Consider the following 17,107-nt stretch of genomic DNA (forward strand, 5'->3'; position numbering starts at 1 on the left):
TGTGCTCTGCAGGTGAGAGCCTTCTGCAGATAACATCTTATCAGGAGATCTCCTCTGTACAATGTTGGAGTCTGGCCTTTAGTGACCTGCCCCTTGGAATCATCTCCCCTTGAATATTAGACAGATACTATTCCTATTGTCTTTTCAGCACCTACGGAACACCTTCCTATCTCAACCAGCCTTTTAAGCCAGGGGTGTCAAAACTTTATTCAAAGAGGGCCAGATTTGATGAAGTGAAACAGGTGTGAGGGCCGACCAAAGTTGTTGAGATTTTAAAAGAATTTAACCCCAAAGTTGTTGACTCCCCCCCCTAAAAAAAAAAAGATAGAAGTTGCTGAGCTTTCCTTAGGATTGAAGTTGTTGACCTTCTTTATGACTGAGATTGCGGATCATTTTTAAAGATTTAACACCAAAGTTGTGGAGCTTTTTTTAGGATTGAAGTTGTTGTGCTTTTGGGGGGATTTCCACCCAAAATTTATATTTGATATCCTGCTTTATCACTACCCTAAGGAGTCTCAAAGTGGCTAACAATCTCCTTTCCCTTCCTCCCCCACAACAAACACTCTGTGAGGTGAGTGGGGCTGAGAGACTTCAGGGAAGTGTGACTGGCCCAAGGTCACCCAGCAGCTGCATGTGGAGGAGCGGGGAAACGAACCCAGTTCACCAGATTACGAGTCTACCACTCTTAACCACTACACCACACTGTTCAGCTTTTTTTTGGGATTGAAGTTGTTCAGCTTTTTTCAAAATTTTACACCAGGAAATAAACTGCCACAGGGGCTGGATTAAATTGACCAGCGGGCCGAATTAGGCCCCTGGGCCGGACTTTGAACATGCGTGCTTTTAAGATGAGATCTTTCCCAGACTGGGAATTGTTTTGAATATTTATTTTATTGCTTTATCACTTGTTGCTTTCTGCCCTGGGCTCCTCGTGGAGGATATAAATTGAATAGCTATCTAAATAATACATAAAAAAGAAAGAGGCAGATGAATGCGATAAAAAAAAGATCAAAGTACTAAACAAACTGCATTTTTATGGGTTGCTCCACCCCTTTGATTTAACCTACCACTATTTAAAGTAATGTAATTAAATATTTACTAAGTTGCCTTAGACAGGTAAAACAATATTTCAAGTTTCACTTTTTCTCAACCTCCTCCTAGAAAAACCCCCACAACTGACTTTATTTACAAAGCAGAAATAAAGAATTATAATCACTCTAACGTCCAAAGCCGTTCTCATTAACTTCAAAAAAGCATTTCAGACTCAGGCAGGACGTTTTAATTCTATGCATGCATTTTCCTCAGCTCTTTCATAAACATTCTGCTTATCTGCATAATAACCGTAACAGGGTGCTAAGGCTGAACTAAATGCTGTGGTGCTGATTCCTGTCTTAGAGCACGCGCTGTTGCCAAGCAGGTGCAAAGTGGAGGTTGCTGGGAAGCCGGATGCAAATAAGCTGAAGGAATCCACCCGCTTTGCAATCTTGGAAGAGCCAAAGATCACATGCACACCACACATCTAAAGCGTATTTGTACCACTTTAACAGCCATGGCGCCTTCCCCTCAAAATAATACTGGTAACTGTAGTTTTTATCCTCAAAGAGCTACAGTTCCCAGCACCCTTAACAAACTCCCAGGATTCTTGGTATAGGAGAGCCATGTGCTTCAAATGCATGGTGTAGATGTGCTCCAAGTTAATTTCCCAACCATGATGGTCAGATAAATTCCTTTAATAGGAGCAGGCCGGTCCTACTGTTAGGCCGAGTGAGACAGCTGCCTCAGGTGGCGAATGCTGGGTGAGCAGCATGGTAGCAGTGTGGTGTTGGAAGGCAGAACTGTGTGTGGCAAAGCTGCATCCCCTAAGCTAGCCTGCTAGCCTGCCCACTTCTGAATTGCCACTGGTCAATTGGCTAGTACGCTGCAAAAAGTCTGGCATCCTGATCCAGAGCACTTTGCGCTGTCAGCATTTTATTGTCCCATTTTAAAGTCCCATTTGTTTACTAGTGTATGCTCAAGACAACTAAGTTGAACTGAACCCTTCTAATAAGCACACCCAACATGTAATAATAGATATTAGACACATAATGGTCACATATAAAGGCTTAAAATGTGAAGGGGGATCGGGGTGTGTCTTCAGTACCTTCTGGACAATATTTTAATCTAAATGATACATAAACCGAGTAATTTGAGCATTTGTGAAACTGAAGCCTGGCCGTAATTATTCTAAGCCATCTGAAGCTCATCTTGAATGTTGCTTTCTGGCTAAGAAGGATGAACTGTTAAGCTTCCCCCCTCCCCTTATATATTTTTTTCATTTAGGAAATTGAGATTTAAAATCCTCCCAGATGACTGAATAGGGTGATCTGGCTGATTAATTGAGGAAAGAAGCAATATATGCTAGACCTCGTGAGGAAGGGAGGAAGAGAAAGAACATGACTGGCTAGAAAAGACCAGATTTCTGAACAGAAATAAGTAAAGGGCTGCATTTGCACGTCAGTTTATTTCATTTCTCTAACTGTTAATTTCCACATTATAGTTGAACTTTAACATGACCCCAAGAGCCACTTCCAGAAATCTAGCAGCATATAGTGGAGGTTTAGCACTTATTGGTGTGTTAATTACTTCCAGGAAGAAGAAAAAAAAATCTGTTTGCAACCGTTAACCCAGAAAATTGTGGGAGTAAAGTGATGAAATTTGGGGCAGAGTGCCAGAATATTGTTCTTTCCTGCCATTTTTCATGTGTGAATACTGGGGGAATAGAAGCACGTATGTGTGGAAAGGCTGAGGAGTAGCGATGTTGTCTGGTGGCATTCATTTCTGTGTCACACCACACTACTGGTGTGGCTTATATTTAGCATGAGAGATTGGTATATCAGTGGAAAAGCCATCGTTCCACAGTGCAAACAGCACTGCAATGTGCAAGGAACATTAGGAAATAGAACAGAAGCACTAGCATAATAATTGGGAAAACTAACACAATATTCCTCATGTCTGAATGATCCAAGGTGCACCAAAAACTGCCCCTTTCTTCTGAGGGTTCTTTGTTCCCCCCACAAAGATGGGAACCCCTTTTCATCTCCTTCTGAGTGAAGTGGGTGAATGTAAAGAAAAATGGCAAGGTTTGGAGTTGAAGGTTTGGTGTATACCTTACTCAATAGCTGTAGAAGACTGCAAGTGTTTTTCATTGTTTCTATTGCTTGAGGAACAGTCATGACTCCGTGCTCTGTGTGTTGAAGTTTCACAGGTTCAATCCTTGGCATACCCAGGTAAGGACTGGGAATGTCTCCTGCTAGAAACCCCGGCGAGATAACATCTGTCAGCACAGGCAATACTGAGCTATATGGATCAATGGTCTGACTCGCCATACGGCAGTATCCTACACTGCTGTTTTCCTTCCTTTGAGCTTCTCAGACTGCTTGCCAGCAGCTCAAGGGACTGCAGCTGCCCATCCTGACAGCAGCACTTTCAGAAATGTCCCTGAGAAGATGTTGCATCACAAAGCCTTCCCATGAGAACAGCCAAAGGGATAGGCTCCAGGCTTAACAACAACAAAAAAGTTTCAAGGGAGGAGTGTCTTTTTCCATTTACAAAACCTTGTCCCAGACCTTGTCATGGTCTTTCGTGTTGTAATTAAAGGTAAAGGTAAAGGTACCCCTGCCCGTACGGGCCAGTCTTGCCAGACTCTAGGGTTGTGCGCTCATCTCACTCTATAGGCCGGGAGCCAGCGCTGTCCGCAGACACTTCCGGGTCACATGGCCAGCGTGACAAGCTGCATCTGGCGAGCCAGCGCAGCACACAGAACGCCGTTTACCTTCCCGCTGGTAAGCGGTCCCTATTTATCTACTTGCACCCGAGGGTGCTTTCGAACTGCTAGGTTGGCAGGCGCTGGGACCGACAACGGGAGCGCACCCCGCCGCGGGGATTCGAACCGCTGACCATGCAATCGGCAAGTCCTAGGTGCTGAGGTTTTACCCACAGCGCCACCCGGAAGTTGTAATTACTTCCAGATTAATCTCCTGTAATGTGTGTTCTATATAGGGCTGCCCTTGAAAAGGGTCCAGAAACGTCCACTGACACAAATGCTGTGTGTTGACCACAGTGAAGCATTTTGACCATATTATTATTGTTTGATCTACACAGGGTGACAGCTTGTTTTCTGGTTCTATTCAAGGTGCTAATCTTCACCTTTAAAGCTCTAAATGAGTAGGGAACTGGGTATCTTAATGACTACTTTCCTCCACAAGTCCTCTCCTGTCACTGTCTAAGGTACGGCAGTGGTACCTTGGTTCTCAAACAAAATCTGTTACGGAATTCTGTTCCAAAACCAAAGCGTTCCCAAACCAAGGCACGCTTTCCCATAGAAAGTAATGCAAAATGGATTAATCCGTTCCAGGCTTTTAAAAACAACCCATAAAATAGCAATTTAACATCAATTTTACTATCTAACGAGAACATTGATTATATAATGAAAGCAATAATGACTGTATTGTACTATAAAATAAATAAGACAGTATTGTAGATGATAAAAATGAATTTTTTTTTTTCCGTACCTGCACTAATGATATTCATTGTTTGGATGGGGAGCTTTTATCCATTTCCGCAGCCACACAAATCAATCAATCAGTAGCCAAACTGGGTTCCACACATTCACAAAAACAAATTAACTGAAAAATGCAAAATAAATAGCAAAAACAAAAGCGCCAAACTTAATCTGTTCCAGAAGTCTGTTTGACTTCCGAAATGTTCAAAAACTAAGGCGCAGCTTCTGATTGGTGCAGGCACCCTGGAAACAATAGCTGACAGCCATGTTGGACATTTGGCTTCCAAAAAACATTCAAAAACCGGAACACTTTGAATTTGGGAACCAAGGCGTTTGAAAACCAAGGTACTACTGTACTCCAGATTCTTTAACCACATGAATCTTAGCAGCTAAAGGCTAGGGGGCTTTTTCTGTTCTGGCTCCACCCATCCCAGTGCAAGGTCTTTGCTACTGAGATCACACACGCCTTTGTTTTAGGTGGCAAACAAAAACTTGCCCTTTGTAAAAAAGCCTTTTCTGTTTCGATGACTATTCCCAGAGAGGGGTTGTAGCCGACTAAGTTTTGCTCAAAGTAGAGCTGTTGAAATTAATGGTCCTAAATTAATTGTGTTCATTAATTTCAGTGGGTCTACTGAGTATGAGTAATGCTGGATACAACTCACAGTCATTGTTTTTGGTTTTTAATAGCAAAATTAGGATTTTATGTTGGCACATAAATGTGGATATGTTTATTGTTTCGTCTGCTGCCTTGAGAAATAAGCAGGAGATACCTTTAAAATATTTTTTTTAAAAATGGGGAAATAAGCTAAATAGCACCTAGGATTGATAGATCTATATGAATCTCATATTTTTATATGTGGTGCTTTTCCTAAGCATTTCCTAAACAATGTCTTAACAAAAGCCCCAGTACAAAAACACAAATCGGAAAAGTGTTATTACTCTCTTATTGCAAAAGGGAGTGGCAGTGGCAGATGAGTTTCAATGCCTGCTGAATTTTAATTAATTATTATTATTTGCTGTAAGAACAGAAGAAGTCATACTTTCCCCTGGACTTCTCAACATTACTTTCACCTTTATTCACATTGCCCAACATTTATTCTTCATTGGAGATCATTTATGAAAAGCTAACAAAGGATGGAGATGGGAAGAAATGTTAGATCCAGCTGCGTAGTTGTAGTTCTAGCTGATCATAAATACAGCACACACATACAGACATGTTTTACAGGAATGTAACATGTCAGTTCTTGAATGCTTGCAATTATTCAAACCAGGCCAAACCATTGAATTTGCAGAGATGAAACCATCGTTTGATTTCACTTTCCCAATATTTCATGGATTTCCACAATCCTGTGATGTCTAAAGTTCTTCAACCTTGAAATTAAGTAAGGTATTGATTTTGCTTATTTGTTTTGAGCCATAGTGAATCTGCAATTTATCAAATTGGGACTTGTTGTGGGGAGGGCATGGTTTTAATATTCAAGGGATCTGCATGCTTCTAAAGAGCAGTACGAGATCCCAGTATCGCATGGCTGGTTTCACATTTATATTGACTTTGAGAAGAATGTTATTAGCTAGTGTTGGGGCAGTCATGCTGCTATTTTCCCCCCCTTTCCCCCCATTGCCCCCCATGGCAGAAAAAAGGCAAATGGAAGAATATGATTAAGGTCCAGCACTCCCATCTCTACACACTGTCCTCCAAACTCTGATGTAGTTCTCTAAAGCCTTATCAGTCAGGTGTAGTCTGATAGTTATTCAGAGTGCAAACTGTGATACATTTACATGCCTTCCTGACTGGTGCTGCTGGTGGGAAGATCAATGGCTGAGTTGAAATAATCAAATGTGTTTTGTGAACATGTGTCATGGTCAAAAAGCACCTCCTATTTGGGAGTATTCCCAGCGATTATCTTCTCTCTCAGTTGCTGTTGTTTATTTGCAATGATGTCATACGGCAGAAAAAAATGGCTACATACGGTAGCATTGCGGCTTTGTGCTATTCACTATGTAATCCCTGATTGGCTGGGACCATCCATGTAATTGTATCTACACAGAACCTCCAGTGAAGTCTGCTATGAGCCAGAGAGCAGAGAAATCAAATAGCCCTAGCAGTAGGTTACAGCAGTCTCCAAAACTCCAGATCTATGTACTGGGATAATGATGGCTGCATCCTCATGCCCACAAAAGACGGGGACTGTGGAATAAGCGATTCATGCCACATTCCCAATTATAGGCTGGGTGGAGCACACCATAGCAAGCTCCCTCAATCCTGGTAGACTACAACTGCTGGTCATTTACTAGGCTGTCTGAAGCTGATGGGAGTTGGACTCTTGATAACATCTGGGTGGCAGTGCATTGAGTGTCCCCGGCTTAAAAGCTTCAAGGGTGGGGCCAGGTTAAGGAATTTAAGGATGAGTGGAATCTGATAGAAACTGGAAATTGGTATTTTTGTTATCTAACAAAATTTACAAAATTTTTGTTATCTAACAAAATGTGAGCAGTTTATAACAAGTATTAAAATGATCAATAAAAACAGTTTAAAACAACTAAAATATTTAAAAATAATTAAAATGAATAGTGAAAGAGATTAAAACACACCAGCTTCTGCATGCCTGGATAGACATGCCTAAACAAACATTTAATTCAAAGCCCCTGACCTTTTTCATTTTTCTTTTTTACACTGATAACAAGGATCTCTGAACCACACAGCAGTGAGGCATATTTACCCTAAGTTTGCTGAGTTCCTGGAGGCCACACACCTATTCCTAGGGGAATGTATGTCGTATTAGGTAATAAAAAAGCCACTTTGTTATTACTTAGCCTGTGTTTAGAGTTCAGCTGTGTCACCCCCCCTCTCTGTGTGTGTGTGTGTTTTAAAAATTGTGTAAAGCAGAGCCAAAGCAAAATGTACCCTAAATCATGCCTCTGTTAAAAAAAGAGAGAAAGAATTACATACAACAAATTCTCATTCCTCCCTGTTCCAATGTTTGTGGAGAATTTAGTTTTGTACTCCTGGCGAAATATGGCAAAACAAGGGGCAATTGACCAGGAGAGTAAAAGTGTCCCTGGGGCTGCATTAATTTCTTCCTACTTGACCCACGACATAAAAAGAAGCAGATCCCTGTAATCAGTCCAAGCCCCTCTCACTTCCTAAGTGTGACAAAGCAGTAGTAGCAAATACACGCTCTCTGCACCCTGGGGAAGTGAGGGTGGGAGTGCAGCTGATTGCATATTTATATGGAAGGGAGTCAGGAGGGATGGGGAAAATGCAGAGAGGAGTGCTTTCCCAAATGCTGTTCTATTGAGACACAGCCCTTATCTGTTTACTGATGTCCACAGCCTTATTTCCATAGATAGCCCTGTTTTGTGATCGCAAAGCATCAACGATGGCAGGAAAAGATTGGACCTGATGCCATATGTGGAAACTAATTTAGTAAGAAATTGCACAGCGACAAGGCAATGATGCTTTATTTTAAATGGCAGATGCCTCATTAGTGATGATTTATTTAGATGACCTTCTCAGAGTGCTGCCAATTCTCTCCCTTCTTCCCAAGCCCCCTCCCCTCTCCCGGCTCACTGCGAAATATTCCTTAGGAAGCAGAAGGAAGCACCTCTCATCTAAAGCTCAAACTGGCTTAACCTTTCTGCTCCAAAACATTTCAGCAACACAACAATTCGTAAGGTTTTGCATCGGGTTTAGACTCTGTGATTAAAATTTACAGTGTGTATGAAACCCTGAACAGGAGCAATGTTTTCCTGCATGTCTCATTTGTGAAACATCCCTTTTCTTGGTGTTCCTTTAATCTTAAGACTGGGACAAGCTGAGTAAAAGGGTTGCTAGAGATGTGCAACACAGTCAGAAAGGCTTGTGTCATAAGGTGTGTTTTGGACACTACCCATCTACCACACAAAATATCACCATTTGACTTTGGGGTGGAAGTTGAACATTAGCAAAAGGCATTTGGGAGAGCGGAGAAATTTCCCCGTGAAAGCCAGCATGTCCTACTGGCTTCCTGAAATGTTAGAATTACAGTGGTGCCTCGCAAGACGAAATTAATTCATTCCACGAGTCTCTTTGTCTTGCAGTTTTTTCGTCTTGCGAAGCACGGCTATTCGCGGCTTAGCGGCTTAGCGGCTATTAGTGGCTTAGAAAAAGGAAAAAAAAGAGGAAAAAAACTTGCAAGAACTCTTGTGAAGCAAGCCCATAGGGAAATTTGTCTTGCGAAGCACCTCAAAAGACGGAAAACTCTTTCGTCTAGCGAGTTTTTTGTCTTGCGAGGCATTCGTCTTGCGGGGCACCACCGTATCAGGAAATGCCAACATTCACAGAGTTTCTGACATTTACCAAAATGTATTTTGATTGCGTTTTTTGTTCTGCTTTGTTTTGCTCTAGAATGTGGCAGGCCTTGGAGGGGAAGGGACATACGCAACCAGTTTGGGCTCAGAGACAGAAGGTCCATGTGTCCTTTTGTGGGCTGGAGCCCCTAAAGGACAGCATTGCAGTCAACCACTAGCAGGTAGGATACTCCTGACATTTGTTTATAAAGGTGTCTAATTGCCATATTTATATTCAACATGACTGAAGGTAAGTAGTAAGGGAGCAAAGGTTGCCGATCGCAGGATTTCAAAGCTATCTAATATTTTTCTCTTAATTAAAAATTTCCCCTGAAGGGAGTCATGTCTTTTGACATGTTACTCATAAGTTTTGATAGGCATTATCTTCCTTAGTAATGGTAACAGAACATGCTGTCAGTATTACTGGGTAATGTTGCTATCCCTATGGGGGACCAGATCCCTGGTGTCATTATCATATCTTGTTTTATTCTGAAACACCTTCAACAGAACCACAACAAACTGTTATATAAAGGCAATAATTAGCACTGGATCAACCGTTTGCATTTTCACATCAGTGATTTCTCTCTCCCTCTGGAGCAAATGTTTGTTGCTATGCTCTTATTTTTTAATTTACACTGCAATACCCAAGTTAGACTCCATGTGGCATTTCAACTTGGCAGATAAATATATGAATATACACAAACACATCAGGTGTATTAATTTAAGAAACAACATCATGCTTGATTGGATATATTGGGCATGAGGAACTGGATCCAACCAGTGAATTGGAGTCTGATCTTCCTTAAACCCTGTGGGCCAAGTTTGATGGGTGGGTGGAGCTGCCCGCCAGTCACCTGACTTCACAATGATGTCGGGGCTAGCAAAGCACTGGGCAGTGTGCTATGCAAGCTTGTAAAATGTGATCCATTGAGCTTTGACTGGTTTGGATGCGGAGCTTCTGGGATCCTGCAGCAGGTGCTGCAATTATGAAGTCCAATGGAAGGAGAGAGGCGAAAGGGGACACCAGATTTTGGCATCACAGTGTGCTACTGAAATTTGAGGCGCCAAAGTCTGCCACTGATTGTTGGGGCTTCTGTACACAGTGCTATGCAAAAATGGGCCACCTAAGATCATTCTGGCATCAGGTTATTGCTCTAGAAAGTCATGGCTCTGTGTAGCTCTGTGTGGCCAAGCTGGAGGGAGCCTGCGACCCATGTGCTCCATTTGGCAAGCAAGACTGTTTTTGCCAAGAAAAGTTTCCCATATTTTCTCTGCCACTACATAATACATGTACTACCTTACTGCATTACTGGAACAATTTCTTGTGCTGCACATTGGGATAGCTGTCTTTGTGCTAATTCTACCTACTTTTCTGTGTTATTTGGATGTATAGTTTCAGCATCTCAGTATGAATTAGCCTAGTCTGGCACTGAAGTCAATCTGTTTGCATTCCAGCATCTCATATTGTGCAATAACCCAATGATCTGTATAGACAAACAGAGCAACGTACCCTATCAGCATATTGTTCATATTACTGACACTCTTGGAAAATAACTTACAAAAGTTGACTAAGTCTGTTGTTTTGAGATGCTCGCCTGGGTTGTGCATCACTCAGTGTTTTGATATTAGGTGGCCACATTCTGCCTCGAGATGGGGGACCTTTTAAGTTGCATAACCTTCTCGTGAGGCTACAACTGCTAATTTGGTGTTTAATTATCTATATTTCACACTGTTTATTTGACAACGCTTAGATTAATTTCTCTTTCCAAGCAAATCACATTTAGGGATGCATTTGCATATCTTGATTGCGGTTTAATGCCCTGGCTATCACAGTGGGGTTTTTTCTTTTCCAAGAAGAGTACTTAAAAAAAAAAAAAAGGAAACAGGGAATGGTTTCACATTACTGCATTGCAGATTGCTGGATGGACATACTTTTATTTGAACGAAGAATGAACTTGACCATAATAAGGATCATATTTTGACAATCTGCAACCTTCTTGGCTTTATTTGATTATGGTAAATATTCCAATAAATGTTGCTGCCCTTGGCTTCATTGGGAGGAAGGGAAAGGTATATTTAATAAAATATTCAATAAATAAGTGAAAATAAGGCTATATATGCATATGTGTGTGCATGCACATGCATATTCCACAATCATGCATTTCAAAATGGAAGGCAGAGCAATATTACTAGATCAGAGGGAACTATACCCATGCACTGCCATTCTGTCATTAGCAGGGTAGAAGATGAAAGGAGAGTGGATTTTCATCTTTTCTTTCCCTGCTTTTGGCCTCCCCCTGCACTCACTTCTACGGAGGTTTTCTCCAGGACAATACCAATACTAATACCAATAATAATTTTATTATTATCCTGACCATCTAACTCAGTTTCCCCAGTCACTCTAGGAGGCACTTTCTGTTCTACACCAGGGGATTGGTCCAGATTTCGGGGAGCACCAGCACCAGTAATTTCAATGCTGGCTAAGAGGGTATGCTGCTAAGGATGGATCTCCTCCTCTGAGAGTAGCCTTCCTACTCTGCTCAGGGTACATCCACACTCCTGCTTGCCCCCATCACCTTCCCCCGGAAAACCTGCTGCTTACTGCTGGATCAGAGCAAACGTCAGTTGGATTTTCTGAGGATTTTCAGTGCTAAAGAGTGAGTTTTCTGGGGGAAAGCAGTGGGGCAAAGACAAAACTGCTCAGACTTATGCCTAGAAAGCATGGGGCAAGTGGAAAATTGCTCAGACATGGAAGCAGCAGAAGTGTGGAGAAGCCCTCAGAGGGAGAAATATTCTGAATACCACAGGATGCCTTTGGGATTGTGCCCTAAGCCTTTGGAATGGAATTGTTCCCTTTGATAGCATTTGGGGCGAAAAGCAGACCATCAATATAAGAAACCCAGATCCACACATGTTATATAATTATATGCATTTGCAGACATTCAACACAAATTAATCCATTGAATCTGAACTCTTACACAGTTAATGATTGCTATCGAGCACCCATAAATCTGTTTTTCAGTTTCACGCAGCCACAGTTCAGAGCTCATTGCTGGCTAAAGAAGATGGAGTTTTTCCAGTATCCTGTGTCCATTTTGCATACTACTTTTATGCCCACATGGGCTGATTGTCCTTTCTCTGCCTCAGTAAAAAACAACAACAAACCATGTTGCTCCTCAGCTCCACCCACTCTTTAGGGCTCTTCTGATTCATGCACATTTCCAGAAGATACACATTCTCTTGAATGGGGGAGAGTCAATCTCCTGGGAACACTCTGCTGTAGTCTTTATGATAACAAGACCCAATATTTCCCATTCAGATGCAGACAGCCTCTAAACACTATAAATTGCACAGCACCACAGAATACAACACAGCACAACTGAATATATTTGAGGCAGAAATTTTCCCCGCTATGATTTTCTTTCATGATATGAAAACATTCCCCCTGTAAACATTTTTGGTTTGAAGCCAAAATAGGATGGAGATCACATAGTTCAGAGTTAATACAGACACTGCATAGACACATGTACATACCCCATTTAATCAGTGCTCTGCAGCTGCTCCCCCATAAGAGGAAAAGGACAACTAAGATCCAACTACAGTGGTCCCTCAGGTTACATACGCTTCAGGTTACAGACTCTGCTAACCCAGAAATAGCACCTTGGTTTAAGAACTTTGCTTCAGGATGAGAACAGAAATCGTGCTCCGGCGGCGCGGCGGCAGCAGGAGGTCCCATTAGCTAAAGTGGTGCTTCAGGTTAAGAACAGTTTCAGGTTAAGAACTGACCTCCGGAACGAATTAAGTACCTAACCCGAGGTACCACTGTATAAAATATGATTCTTGAGAATTTCTGTGCACAACATTTTAAAATAAATATTAATGTTTGAATTCTCATCCTAAACTTGCATGCAAATACACAACAAGAGAAACATGACAGTTTATGAGAAGCTGCTATGAGAGTATTAGACTGTTTACCAATGTTTTTTATGGGCAATCGCTGCAGTTTCACAATACTTCATATAGAGCAAACGCTAAAAGACCTGATGTAGGCACATGTTTTTCAATTCTAAATTATAAAGTGCTTTAAAGTTTGTGGGAATCAAAACTTTAAAGTTCAATCAATCAGTTGTCTGGAATATACTCTATACTTCTTTTATACCTGACCATGATTAGCAATATGTATGCATATGTGCTGTTATGAACTCCTTAAATTAAGCAAAACGAATCAATTTGTTGCTTGAATCGTCTTGTTGCACGGAGCAAATAAACTAAGCCTCATGTGTCTGAACATGCAAACAACAAGCGCACCGGGGAGGAGGAATCATATCTGCAAGCTTGGTGCCTGCCTGCACGTTTCCTCATTTGCACTGCCTCTCGGTGTGCATGAACTGAATGTGTAGGTTTGAATGTGTGGCTGAGGCCCATGCTTGCGAGGATTCTGGTATCATGTATGAGCCTTTACATGTGCCCTTTGCAGAAGCAGCACAGGACAAGGCTTAACTCCATATTTTTACACCCTTCTGTGTATATTCCAACGTCTGAACCAGGTTCTTGTAACTCACTCTGCTTGCAAGGGATGGCTGTTTCCATCTGCCTGACTCCCACCCACCAGTTCTGAGAGCTTTCCTAGGGCAGCTGTTTCCAGGAGAACGCTCTAGGCAGAGGCATGAAACCTTGGGGAGAGAGCATCTGATTGTTGGGAAGTCAAAGTGCTGTGCAGAGCTCCACTGTTGCACACTGTGGTTTGAAGAGCTGGCAATTAGCTGATCATTGACACTTCAAAGTGACATCCCGAGCTCTTTGCAAGAGGCTCACAAATAAACCTGCACTGTGCTTAGAGGTTTCAGTGATCAGCCAACTTCAGCACTTCAGAAGCCAGGTGTGCAAAACTTCTGAAAGCCAAAGTGTAGAGCCTCTTGAATATCAGACAATTGTCGGTTCTTCAGAAGCCCCTTGGACTCAGCCCAGCTGCCCTTTTACCTGCCCATGCCTGATGATGTCAGTGACCAGCAGGTGCATGTGGCTTGGCCAAAGTAGTCAGGTTACCTATTTAGGTCCAGAGGCTGGAGGCTTCTCACCCCTGATCTATACATCCAGCGGGGGGAGGGAATTGTACTATGCCCTCAATAGCAGCAATCACCTCACATCATTCCAGTTGGGTGGACACTATGAGCAGAATGAAGGGGCCATTGTTGGGTGAGAATTATAAAGCCCAGCTGTCTCTGCCCATGTGTGGTTGGTGTGGCAATGCAGGGTATAGCACAAGATCAGTTCATCCATAGTTGGTGGTGGTCACAGTGCCTTCCTCCACTGATGAAGCAAGCACAGGAGAAAGGGCGGAGAGACATTGTGTTTGTTGTTTGTGAGAAGAAACAGAAGGAATCCAGTGAGATTGCCACTAGTATCTTAATTGTTTTCCCATGTTATATGACCATGTGATAATGATAATGATAAATTATTTATACCCCACCCATCTGGCTGGGTTTCCCCAGTCACTCTGTGGCTTCCGTAGTTCATGTACTGCTGAGTTCCAATTCAAAGCATGAATGTTCATTCCTAAAACTGTTGCTCTTCTGCGTAATGCGTCTACCCACCTCCATCTTTCCTGTCTTCAGCATTCTCTTTCAAAAGCAAGGGAATTAAAAGGATGATGAGCAAAATGGGTTTTGTTGTTGTGCTCGCCCAATTTTGGCTGCTTTAGTTTTCAGTTTAATGCTTGCAGAGGAAGGCTGAATGGATTTAATTAATGTGTCTAAAATTATGTATTTCAATAGCTATAAACAAATGTACTTGCATTTATTAATATAAAAAGCTATGCAAATGGCTGCTCTTCTGATTGTAGCAGTATCAGAAAATTAAAGTAATGATACACTGTGATTAATTGATTCAGGATGGGTTTTGTTGAGTAATTTTGTGCTTAATGAGGTTCCATCTATTCAATTTCGTTTTCCATTTCCACTTGTTTCACTCCTGGTCTTCCAGAAAACATGAATTTTTAGAAAAAACAACGAATAACGTTATAAAAGATATATTGCTGACCACAGAGGCTTGTGTTTTAAAAAATAACTCACCTTTTCAATGTGAAGCTGAAGCATGTTAAATGCTTTAGTCAGTGCTTTTTTTCTTAAAAACATTTTTAGTGGTACACTCATATTGAAATACTGCCCCTTACTGAGGCCAAACTTAGATTCACAAAATGTTTAGGCGTATGCGTACCCCTGCGTCCCCCCAGAAAAAAAGCACTGGCTTTAGTCATTCGGAATGAGTTTTCTTAAAACCTTAAGAGCATCAGATAGTCAGTTAATAGAGCATGGATACAGGGGACGCGGGTGGCGCTGTGGGTTAAACCACAGAGCCTAGGACTTGCCGATCAGAAGGTCGGCGGTTCGAATCCCTGCAACGGGGTGAGCTCCCGTTGCTCGGTCCCTGCTCCTGCCAACCTAGCAGTTCGAAAGCACGTCAAAGTGCAAGTAGATAAATAGGTACTGCTCTGGTGGGAAGGTAAACGGTGTTTCCATGCGCTGCTCTGGTTCGCCAGAAGCGGCTTAGTCATGCTGGTCACATGACCTGGAAGCTGTATGCCGGCTCCCTCGGCCAATAAAGCGAGATGAGCGCCACAACCCCAGAGTCGGTCACGACTGGACCTAATGGTCAGGGGTCCCTTTACCTTTACCTTATGAAGGGAGGGGGGGAGCGGAGTATACATTGAAGATATGTTAACACTGCAAAAAAAAATGTACATTTTTGCCACCTTGCGTCAAAATGGCATCCACTTGTATCCAAACATAGATGAAAACCTGTGCCTTACTCGAAGGAACCATAATGAAAAATTTGCTTATGATATCTTAAGTGGTGTCTAAATACAAAGCAAACAGAAAACTTTCCAAAGCACACAGTAAATGTTCTACTCTTTTTTGTTCAGTCAGAAAGTAGGAGCAGGAGCAACAGTCACATACTCCTGCGACTTTCAGGTTTTTTTAAATGAAAAACTAATCGAAGTTTCTATTGGGTTCAGTCCGTCTTATGGAACTTGGCTTCCTCTGTTCCCCCACTTTGGATTTTGTGCAACCAAAAAGGAAAGTCACCTTGGCTTTCTGATAGCAGGGAGAAATTTGCTCTCCCTTTTTATCCTGACAGAAAATCACTGCACTCTCCATTGCCCTGGCTATCACATGCACCGTGGCTTCAAAACCATCCAGCAGGAGATTGATTTCTGCAAATGGAATCAGGCTTATGGCAGATGGAAGTCATATCTTCCTGGCCGAATCTCACTCTTCTGTGTAAGCGATCCTTCTCACATGTGAAAACACATTAGCTTGGTGAGGACAGTGGGGAATTGAATCATGACATAATCCAGGGATATCTTCTGGAAGCAGAGGAAGTTACTTGGGCTAATGGATTGATTGATGAAGGCAAAGAAACCACAAATGAATATAAGAGATGTTCAAATTAAAAGAAAATTCAATTCACAGACTGAAGCAGCATTTAGATCACAGTCATGATCTCACGGAAAACAGGCAAAAGTCAGGAAGTCCTTCAGGCAAGAAAATGACCTGTTTCGACTCTAGGATTTCTCTGACTTGGCTTGGTCTATGTCAGAAGTATTAATGCTGTTGAAATGCAATTAGATATGCTCAGTATTAAATTGTGCACTATTCTAGGACATTTAGGCAAGAGCTCAAGCACAATAACTTGAAAGAGAGTTTATGATGAAATCAAACAAGCTGAGCTACATGCTTAGAATTGTTGGAATGGCATAGCTATTCTGATTTTAAGCAAACAGTGCCTAAAGCAAGATTGTATTTTACATATTTGGAATACTGTTCATACTGTATATAGCATATCACAGAAAAGCCTGTGCTATATTTTTCTCTCTGCTATGGTTTCCACAGACTTGCTTTTAACATACAACATTCTACTACTCAGTTCCCCACTTGCTATCTGAAGCGGTGGTGTTCAGCGTAGTTGTTAAGTTGTGGGCGAACTTATCAGATGACACAGCGATTCTTCCAAAGCAGCTCTTTATTTGTAAGCTGGAACAGAACTGAACTGAGGATCTCAGTCAGCCTGCTTATATAGAGCTCCAGAACAATGTAACTGTTGCAACTTTCTAAAACTATCCAATCACTGAACATCACTTTCGATCCTTCATTTGCATACAAACTATCCAATCACTGAATATCACTTTTGATCCTTCATTTGCATAACTATCTACAGTATCCCCCTGCTGGCCCAGGG

At 41.9% G+C, this 17,107-nt stretch overlaps 1 long non-coding RNA gene across 2 annotated transcripts in view; it reads left to right on the forward strand.

The window, feature by feature from the left end:
- LOC307225577 overlaps positions 1-17,107 on the forward strand; it is a 251,855-nt gene that overhangs the window by 155,097 nt on the left and 79,651 nt on the right. For both annotated transcript variants that reach the window (XR_013843085.1, XR_013843086.1), the window contains one exon: positions 8,928-9,051. This is a non-coding gene — a long non-coding RNA (uncharacterized lncRNA). The remainder of the gene's footprint in view (positions 1-8,927; positions 9,052-17,107) is intronic.

The sequence above is a fragment of the Podarcis cretensis genome (assembly GCF_951804945.1).
Source record: "Podarcis cretensis genome assembly, chromosome: 10".
In the NCBI taxonomy this organism is placed as follows: Eukaryota; Metazoa; Chordata; class Lepidosauria; order Squamata; family Lacertidae; genus Podarcis; species Podarcis cretensis.